Here is a 9,336-nt window from a genome sequence, read left to right on the forward strand (position 1 = left end):
GGAGGTGGGCGAACGCTAATTTTTTTCAAACACAGATTTAACAACAATAGGAAGTATAAAATATTCAATAGTGATACGACAACGTAAGTAGCTGTAGTAGCAATACTTATTTTCATATATTTAGTTACATCTCAACCAACTAGTGCAAAAGAGGGTTAACTATTGGGGACAAAGGGTAAGCTTTAAATACAAGGCTACTAATTGTTATAATATGAAGAAACTACTTGAATAGCCTGTCAGAAACTTTAGAGCTTCGTTGCAAAGAAGCTTTCAAAAAAAGTATGGCTCTTGTATGAAGAGCTTCCAAATCTGTACAATAAATGGTTTCCAGAAGTCATGACAGTAGTAGAATAAAAAACCTATTGAATGACCAATGTTTTGCGGACACATGTAAAACGACATGTTGCAAAGAAAACAGCACACATATGTCGCATAAAAGATAAATCTTCTCGATCAAGAAATGTGTCGTTGGCTTTTACGCAAAAAAGCCTATGGGAAAGTTTTGTGCCAATATGGCTCAAACATATTTTCGTCAACGTGTTTGCCTTTCGGAGGCTACACACACTTGTTCATATGCAAGTACCTGTCACATATTCGTTGTTAAAAAACTTCCAATTTATATATTGATACGAAAGTCTCCTCTGATCACGGAAAAAGAATAGAACTGTCGTATAGTGTACATAACATTTAGAACAGCAAGGTACTATATTTCACATTAAGCAAATACTCATGAAAGACAAAACTGCAAGAAACAGCATAACACTTTGGCGCAATCCGTAACTGAATATGTCATTGAGTTTTCCATTTCATCTGGCAAAGTTGCATACAGCAGATGGGATGTGACATCTGTGATTGAGAGATACGTTATTGTTTCTGGGCACAAGTACTATACAGCTGATCATTGTGGGAATAAAGAAATAACAGGCATTGACTCCCAGTACGTCATCATGCCACTTGTATCTCTAAAGTAACTATCATTTCAAGTCAAGTTTGCAACTGGCACACTTGCATTGAGCATCATATTAATGTGCCCTTATATGTGTACCCCATCTGTAGTGAACCACTGCTTTAATTTATGACCAGTGCCATGTCATTCGCGTATGTAATTGTGGTTCTACACATTACACCTGTAAAACTTCTGATCAGCGTCCTAATACATTTCCTTGTATTTGCGCACAGGTGTCCTGTCACAACACCACTTCGCACCCATGATAAATGTTGTAGTCAGTAAAATAGAGCTTTGGATTATTTCCTTAACTGCTTTCATTCCAGCAAGTTGACATTGAGCAGACGCTGTGCCGCAAGTGAACATTTATGAGGGCGTTAATTCTTGTTGCTTACTAAGGTAAATCGAGGGAAAGTCTACAGGGGAAGCGAAGCTCTGCTGTCGCATGCACGTAAATAAAGCCGATGGATATGGCATCAAAACGTTTTTTGCGTCAATCCTCCAACAACGGAGCATCTACTGACAGGATGGAAACCAGACACCGAGCAGACGGTGCAGCGCGGATGAACACATCTTGAGGGGCATTCAACCTCCCTATAAGCTAAGGACCCCAGTAGCTTCCCCAGTGCTGCAAGGAACTACTGAGATGGAGTACAGCTCAGAGAACTCATTGTTAGAGTGAAAGGATGGTGTCGTGTTCCAGGGCTTCCGTGAACGAAGATGCAGGCTGAACTTGAAACATATTTTATTGCATGGCAGCAACTTAACATGGCAGAATGACAGCCAAGGAATATAAGGACAAAAAGCACACTATAGCTTGGCGGTCAGCGATTATATACACACAGTGGGTGAGGGTGATGAGATCGCGATATGGCGTGCTTGACAGAAAGCGAAACGTTATCACACAAGCACACGTGTACAGATCTGCGAAAGTTGGGCAGTGGCAGTGGTGCTTTGCTGTTTCGTCACACGTGAAAAAAATTGCATAAGGAGCATTTGCATAGCTTACATTACAGCAGATGGCACCTAGCACAAAATTAATAATTACAGTAAGTGGAGCAGTGATATAATTTCTAAGCTGTTCCCTAGTGTTCCCTCCCTCTTCATAAAGCGTATAATGCGCAGAGACAGCTCTGGAAACAAACGTGTACAAAGCAAGGAATCGGCTTTGATACACAACCTATGTTGAGATGCATAAGAGCATAAGTGACCAGAGATGCTTCTGCAATGCTTATTACTTCAAAGCGCATGCAATTAACGTAAAACATCACAGACGATTACGATACTCCCTAGTAGAAAATTTGAGTGCAGCTTTACACGTGTTGTCATTTCGCTGGTGTGGACAATCAGTTTCGTGTGGCATGCTGCAAACGGAGTGAACTGTGGCGCCACTGCCTTGCTAATCTGGAGATATTGTGAGCGAGCGCATGGGTGACGCGTGGGCGTGATTCACAGAAGCCACACCCAACAAACCTCCCAGACATTGCGTGCTACTCTGGCGCCATCTCATAGCTACCGTCACCGCGCTTCGCTTTCATTCTCACACTTTCGCCATACACTCATGTGCTTTCGACCTCATTGTTCTGCTGCACGTTCCTTTCCGCTTTCCTCCTCTTATCTCTTCTCACTTGCCGCTTTTTTCACCTACAACTGCACGCTGCGTTCGCTCACATCTTTTGCTGAGCTCGTACGCTCGGTTAAACTGAGCGAACGAGTGGTCCTCACATCACGACGAAAGCTTAATGGAATGTGCTCAAATGTAAACGTAATGACCAGCGAAAGGAATACCCTGAATGCACGCACTGCAAACCACGTTAAAGTATTGGCTGAGTGCACAAAGGCGTGGTCTACAATATACCTATGACACGTGAGCCTGATTACGTGGGACAAATAGGCAGGTGCGTAAATGATTGACTGTGCGAACATCGATACAACTGCAGTCTGACACAAGCACGCGGAAAACTTGCCATACATTGCGCTTCATGCTGTATCCTCACCAGGATGGCGATCTTGCTGAAATATAGTAACCAAAGAAAAATAGAAGTCGTGGAAGCCAAGAACATCAATATCACCCCATGTGTCATCTCTGTCACGCAGCAAAGAGATTAGCTTAATGACTAACAATAGATGGCGACGGTAGACTAGGAAGGGCATCCCTGCACATGCGAGTAGGCTATATGAAGGTCTCAGTTTCCAAAAAAATAAAACAGTTGTTGATTTGCACTCAGGTGTCTAACATTGTTTTTTCTCTCTTATGTCCTGTCCCTTCATCACTTTGCACAACAGTGTTAGGTCGAACCAATTAGCCCAATAGAAATTTTCTTTAATTATGTGTACTATGCTTTGAGTGCACGTTTATGTGAGTCTTGTTTGCAATGCACATGTGAAAGACAGCACAAAAAAGATGCATTAGAGGTGAGCTAGTAGAAATTTTGGGGACCGAATTGAATAGTGCCAGAAGCAAATTGAATCTAATAATTTTCTAAAAATGAACAGCCATTATCATGATATAAACTGATGTTTACATCTCAGTATTTTTGAAGATAGCAAGTCTATGTCATTATATAGTACCTTATAATGTATTCTATTTGAAAAACACAAAATGAGCAGTATAAGCAAACAAGTACTTTATTCGCATGCACAGGACTCTTCAGAGCATGCAAATGATCACTGTAGAGCCTCTGAAGTTTGGCTACCTGAGTGACGTAGCCTGCTCCACTACCCAAGCTCTCATGTTTCATGGCTATACGTACTGTCTGTCGTAGTGAAACTTTACCGTGATTTTCTGCAATTTATTGTATATGTGGGTGCAGTTGGCATTTTGAAATACCCGAAAGGCATGAAAAAAATATTCACATTTACAAAAAGTGACCACCGAATCGAATATGGCACTATTCGATACATTACTACAAAGTTGCAAATATACGCACATCCCTATCAATATCTACAAATTCAAATATTGCTTTCGATGCTTACACACACAATACAGGCTCCAGAAACCAGCAGAATAACATATATTGCCGCGACGCGATATGTGCCCAACCCCGCTGACAACGAAGATGATGACCTCGAGTGTGCAAGCAAGGTGCTACAGAAGAAGCCTGAACTTAACTCTTGTTCTTATTGCCTCGAATAAATACCGCTCTCCACTCTGGTCAGAAGGGCGCTGTGACACTAGTGGACGTGCTGGGTATCGCATCATCGCCCAATGATAGGGACGACTCCTGCGAGTAGCCCTGCATCCAGCCCTTCAAGGCATCACCAACGAGTCGAGACACCTGTGCGCCGCGCAAGCCGCCGCCTGCAAGGTCTGTGCCCGGAATTCGGTTTCTTGCAAGGAACCTTGTCAGCGACCTCACCGACTCAGGAAATGACGTTTGCAAGTCCAACACTGGTGACTGTTCAAAACAACCAAGTCCCCACAAGCTTCCACGGTGACACGTACACTGTTAGCAAAAATGATCCGAGATGGGAGTAAATGACTTGTCCTCTCGCGCATTCCCTGATGGGAGGTAAATTTACACCGGGTAGGCGGAGTAAAAGATTTACTCCGCTGCTGAACGGAGGTTGTGAAGGTACTTATGGGAGTATATGTTTACTTCCATCGCGGAGCTTTTACGGGGAACTATGGGAGCATATGTTTACCTCCATCGCGGAGCTCTTGCGGGGCACTATGGGAGTATATGTTTACCTCCATCGCGGAGCTTTTGCAGGGAATTATGGGAGCATATGTTTACCTTCATAGCGGAGCTTTTGCAGGGAACTATGGGAGCATATGTTTACCTCCATCGCGGAGCTTTTGCGGGGAACTATGGGAGCATATGTTTACCTCCATAGCGGAGCTTTTGCAGGGAACTATGGGAGCATATGTTTACCTCCATCGCGGAGCTTTTGCGGGGAACTATGGGAGCATATGTTTACCTCCATCGCGGAGCTTTTGCAGGGAATTATGGGAGCATACGTTTACCTCCATCGTGGAGCTTCTGCAGGGAACTATGGGAGCATACGTTTACGTCCATCGAAGAGTTCTTGCAGGAAGCTATGGGAGTATATGTTTACCTTCATCAAGGAGCTTCTGCAGGGAACTATGGAAGTACTTTTTCACATTCACGAGGGCAGTTTTGTAGGGTACCATATTTACACTTATCGGGGATGTACTGCAGGAAGATATTTGAGTATTTGTTCATATGCATCAGCTAGTATGCTGATGTCAGAATTTTCAGTATTGAATTTCCACACTGGGAAATACACAATATATTGGTGTCCAAGATGGAAGATGCACACAAAAGTAAGCAACGTAGTGCTTTGTAGAAAATAAATTTATTGCATGAGCACACAGGCAAGGAGAATTGCATAACATGGGCACAAGCTCTCAACTAGTTTTTTATTCCTGTCATGTTTTTTGCACAAACCACACAGAAATATAATGACATAGAAATACACAGAATAACACAGAAATATAATAAATAGAAAGCAACTCATCCAGCTGCAGGTTTAGCCAGGAACATATGAAATAAATAAAAAATATATCTAAACCTGGCACAAGTACCTAAACAACGTGCAATAGTCATTGCAAAAATAACATAGTTATAGCAGAGCATTCTGTGACACCTGAGTTCGCCCACCTAGTTTTGGTGGTACTGCAGAACGTAAAGGAGAGAGTAAAGAGGACATCATTGCTCGTTGAAATTCACATGAACAAGAGTTAAAGCATCAAAAACTGTGGAGGATTCCAGGCCACTTATTGCACTTCAAAACTAAATGACTAGGAAAACAAAAGTTAACGGTTCCATTTTTACGGTAAGCTGGCAGAGTGGACTAAACAAAGCAGAGCTCAGCTTCCCTTTTTTCCCCATACCACTGAAAGGCAAACATGGTGGCTAAGAAAGTCATCAAGGACTGTACCACAATTTCATTTAAGAGTGGGTGAAAATGCGTGCCCTTAAGGTGGGAGGCCACACTAAAAAGTCAATTTTTTTTCAAACATTTGATTTTTAGTTTTTTTTTTAAATACCCAAAACATTTAGCTAGACATTGCAAAAAACAGTATGTTCCTATCATGATTAGTTTGGGTGTTACAGCGAGTTTTCAAACCCTTAACCTCGTATTGCAAAACTGAAACCAAATTGCATTGTAAATTCTCAGTATATTTTAATATCAGCTGTATGTATTATTAAATTGTATTCTTATGCTTAGTTATGCGTTTACTATTCTTTTAAAATCTATAAAAACGGCCACAAGGGGGTCCTGACACTCGAAGAACATTTGTTGTTTACCTTGGTCAGGCGTCGCTTAGCTGTTTAAATTGCAAATTGCGTTTTTGCAATGCTCGCAGGTGCGAAGGCATAAAAAGTAGACCACTTAAACCACTTTTTGAGTAGCATGGCAAAGGTCAGATTGCAGAGAAGACGCAAATGTAAGTTTCCCGGGAACCAACACACGACGAAGCATCCGTCTCCTGACCTAGTGGACGCGGGAGTTTCAGCAAGTGCCAAGAAGCTTGGGAACATCACGAAAGGCTACGAAGCTCTATGGCTACATTCTCCTCTCCAAGGAAACAGGATAGTTGACTTTAATATCCTTTCTTCAGTGCTAGCATGCCCTGAATGCAAGAATTCATCACTGAAGCTGGAAGGATGCTCTCATCAAGGGATTTCTCTACCTGTGTGGTTGTGTGTGTGGCTTCAAGCATTCGTTCAATACATAGAAAAGAATGGTGCGTGCTAATGAGAGCAATGTTCGACTGGTGTATGCAATGCGACAGGAAAAAGGTATGCAGGTGCGACAATGTTCTCTAAGTGATGACATGCCTCCCTCTACGCGCCATTCCGCCTATGACAAAACATCATCTCAACTGACTGCAGCAGCTGAAAAAGTAGCATCAAAGTCGATGACTGATGCTGCTGCAGAAGTTTCTCATGTCATAAGGAGTGATGAGTGCAGTGTTTCAGGTGGCGAAACGTGGCAGAAGCGTGGCTGTATGTCAGTGATTTCTGTTGACACAGGAACAGTTACTGATGTTGAGGCACTTTCTAGCATATGCATAGCTTGCAAAACCAAACGAAAGTTGAACCCAACAAGTGCTTCATGCAAGGGCTGGAGGCAAGTTACACTTCCTGCCAAGCAAACCATAAAGGAAGTGCAAATAGTATGGAGACGGTTGGTTTGTACAGACTATTTGCGAGATCACAAGCAACATGAAGCATGGTGAGGTGATTCAAAGAGCTATGCCACTGTAAAGGACATGTATGGAGAACACAGCGAGCAGAAACTTGAATGCATTTGGCATGTCCAGAAGCGTGCCGGCTGCTGCCTGAGGAAACTAAAAAAACAGTGCGGGGACTTGGTGGTAAAGGAAAGTTGACTGATGCCCCTATTGACCTGCCTGCAAAACTACTATGGGATCGCTATAAGAGCTAACGTGGGAAACCTTTCAGACATGAAACAAGCCACCGTGGCCAGCCTCTTCCACTGCAGCTCCACAGATGCGCAACCAAGACATGGCCTATGTCCAGTAGGAACGAACAGCTGGTGCGGGTACAAAAAGGTAAAATCACTCAGCCAAGGGAAGTACGTCCACAAAGGAGGACTTCTGAATGATTTGCCAAGCAGAGTAAAAGCTATGTACACTGATCTGGGCTCAGATGAATTTTTACCAAAATGTCTGCATCGCAAGACACATAATGCAAGTGAATGCTTCAACGAACTTATATGGTAGCGGGTTCCCAAGGAGGTGTACGTCAGCTTACCTACAATACTGTTTGCCTTGCGTGACGCTGTTGCACACTTTAATAATGGCAGCATAAGCACCCTGGACATACTGAGGCAGGCTGGCATTGAACCAGGGTACTACACAGGAGCTTGCAATGGCAGAGACCACCAGCGCATGCAGAAAGCTCTATGCAAATGAACTGAGACAAAACAGGCTAGGAACAAAAGACTACTGCATCTCACGAGGTCCCCAGCTATAAGCCTGGAGCATTTTAGGCCTTTATGTGTTGTTTCTCACATGTTTCACATGGTTTGAAATCTGTTTTTCTCAAAATAAGATTTTACTTCACCTCATGTTACGCAAACGGTGATAACTTTTTCTTAAATGAATATTTTTAAATTGAACTTTGCATGCTCATTCATCAAAGATGTGAAATGAACCATGATGAAAAACACTGATGCAACAGTTATGAGTTTAGATCATTTTTTTTTAACTTTGTTTAGTTTTTGGTGGATTTCTTTTTTAGTTTATCACGTTTATCCTGGTTAATTCATTCAATAGGACATACATTTAGCTACACAAATGCCAAAGCTTCCCTCAATTCTTCATTTCAGTTGTTACTTATTGCTCGCGAGACTCCCAATTTTAGCACTTTTCGTTACTATAACTACCTCCCTGAAAAAATTTGGACAAAACATTGTTATAATCCTGGCTGCTGAATTAAAAGTGTTTTGAGTGTGGCCTCCTATCAATACTTTGCACAGACCAACTCTAGGCTGTAGTTTACACTTTACAGCCTGTGGATCAAACCCTTAGCTCCAAGCATACATCACACTTGAATTTCCTAAGAACAATGAAAGGAAACGTAATGTCGGCAGAAAAGCAACAAAAGTGCCAAAATAATCACATGTAAGTTGTGACAGCCATCACCCAAGCTGCCTTGCTGATATTCCACCTGTACAAGGCTGCTAGTGCAAAATGGGTTACAGAGCCTTAAAACCACCATCTGGCCAACTTCTGACGATTAAATAAGACAAAAAACAAGCAGTGCTGAAGACTGCATTATGAAAGACAATGCGGACTAGTTGAGATTAAAGCCCCTCCATCCACGCGCCCCCGCCGCTCTCTTAGGTACCACCAACCGCCTTTTCCCCTCACACCAAATCCGGTTCCGGCATTTCCGCTTCCGGCGTTTCCGGTTCCTGCATGTCCGGTTTTAAGATTTCCGGTTCCGGCGTTTACGCTTCCCGGAGTTGCGCTGCGCGAATATCCACTGTGATTGCAGACGATGGTGAGACGCCCGTGCTTAGCAACCGGTGCTAATTTGAGTAGCTCGCTCTAGCCATTCCATCAAGCGTCATTCGTGTGCATCTGCGTGCTTGTTTGCGTATGCTGCGCCCGCACGCTTTGCCTGTCGTCCCCTTTCTCTGACAATGTGCGGAGAGCCATGGGCTGGGGCACAACACACGAATATAATTCGCCGTACACCCTTGCACGCGTCACAACACGCGCACACGGACCAATTCACTGCACACCTCCGCTCATATCGCACAAGAAAAGCACACTTGTTTTCACCATGTCACTGAATGCCCTCCACGCAAATTTGAACTTGTTATATTTCATAGCTTCACGTCATTGCAGTTCTTCACGCAGTGCACGCACTTGGGACGTTCGTTAC

At 43.1% G+C, this 9,336-nt stretch overlaps 1 pseudogene; it reads left to right on the forward strand.

Moving 5' to 3' along the window:
- The first annotated feature begins 6,328 nt into the window (after window positions 1–6,328).
- LOC139053037 (uncharacterized) lies at window positions 6,329–7,973 on the forward strand (annotated as a pseudogene).
- The last annotated feature ends 1,363 nt before the right edge of the window (window positions 7,974–9,336 follow it).

The sequence above is a fragment of the Dermacentor albipictus genome, unplaced genomic scaffold, assembly GCF_038994185.2.
Source record: "Dermacentor albipictus isolate Rhodes 1998 colony unplaced genomic scaffold, USDA_Dalb.pri_finalv2 scaffold_57, whole genome shotgun sequence".
NCBI lineage: Eukaryota > Metazoa > Arthropoda > Arachnida > Ixodida > Ixodidae > Dermacentor > Dermacentor albipictus.